Genomic DNA, 1,092 nt, shown 5'->3' with positions numbered 1-1,092 from the left:
CGACCTAAATTAAAAACTTAAAAACGTTGTGGCCAGCAGGTCGCATGGTGGTTAAGGGTGCTAGACTCCCACATGGCCTACTGTGGATCTAGTCCCAGACCTGGCGTTTTGCTTTCTCTCTTCAAGTTAAATAATAATAAAGTTAAATAAAAATAATTATTTAAAGACACAACAACTTCCAAACCTCTCGGAATGTATTAACTGTCAGGGCCTTTTTAAAAATATATCTTTTATTTAAATTTATTTACTTATTTTTAATTTGACCAGAGAGAGACAAAGGGAGAAAACAAGCTGCCAAGTCTGGGACTCTAACCTTAGTAAGCTATGTGGGAGTCCAGTGTCCTTAACCACCATGCCACCTGCCAGCTCCCAGCTGCCAGTACCTTTTTAGCCACTGTTTTTCTCTCTGCTTGGGCCTGCTCCTACCTCTCCATAATTTACTTATGCTGTACTTAATAAACTACCCTTTCCTTTTGCTATTGGCATGTTTCATTCCATTCTTTTTCTGAAACACCAAGAACCTGGGTATCATTGCAGAAGCCACTGGGCAACAATCCCACTTCCTTGCAATGGGAGCACAGAAGCAGAGAACCCCCACCCCATGCCTATGAGCTGCAGCTTTCTGCTTTGGGCCATTTGCACCCTCTGCAGGCATCTCTAGGGGTGTCTCTCAGAACTGTGGACTTAAACTTGGCATAGCCTGAAACAAGCCCAGTCTTTCCACTCAGCTTCCAGGCTTAGGAGCTCAGTATTTCGACTCCCTGATACTATCATCCCTCTAATCTCTCCAATCCATCATTCTTTCTCCATAGCCATGGTCTCTCCAATCCATCATCCTTTCTCCATCGCCATGATCTCAGCCAGATCTTTGCATCCTGAACAGAGGCAAGGAATAAGAAGTGCCCAGCAGATCCACTTGTAAGACTGGCCTTGACCCTCTGCTAGCATCTCCATTGGACAAGTTATCTGTCATTGTCCTCTGTGGACTCAGTCAGCACTCTTGGCCACCTCCATCCATGCACAAGAGAGATGTCTGTGTATCTTACAAACTCATCAGGTTGTGTGGATGTTCAACAAAGTGTTGGGACCACT

At 44.5% G+C, this 1,092-nt stretch overlaps 1 long non-coding RNA gene across 1 annotated transcript in view; it reads left to right on the top strand.

Annotated features, from left to right (window-relative positions):
* Positions 1-1,092, top strand: part of LOC106733334 (uncharacterized) — a 1,326-nt gene extending 234 nt beyond the window's left edge. The window contains exon 2 of the long non-coding RNA XR_001369457.2: positions 813-1,092. This is a non-coding gene — a long non-coding RNA (uncharacterized LOC106733334). The remainder of the gene's footprint in view (positions 1-812) is intronic.

The sequence above is a fragment of the Tupaia chinensis genome, unplaced genomic scaffold (assembly GCF_000334495.1).
Source record: "Tupaia chinensis unplaced genomic scaffold, TupChi_1.0 Scaffold143574_1, whole genome shotgun sequence".
NCBI classification, from domain to species: Eukaryota; Metazoa; Chordata; class Mammalia; order Scandentia; family Tupaiidae; genus Tupaia; species Tupaia belangeri.
This window is presented reverse-complemented; position numbering and strand designations above follow the sequence as displayed.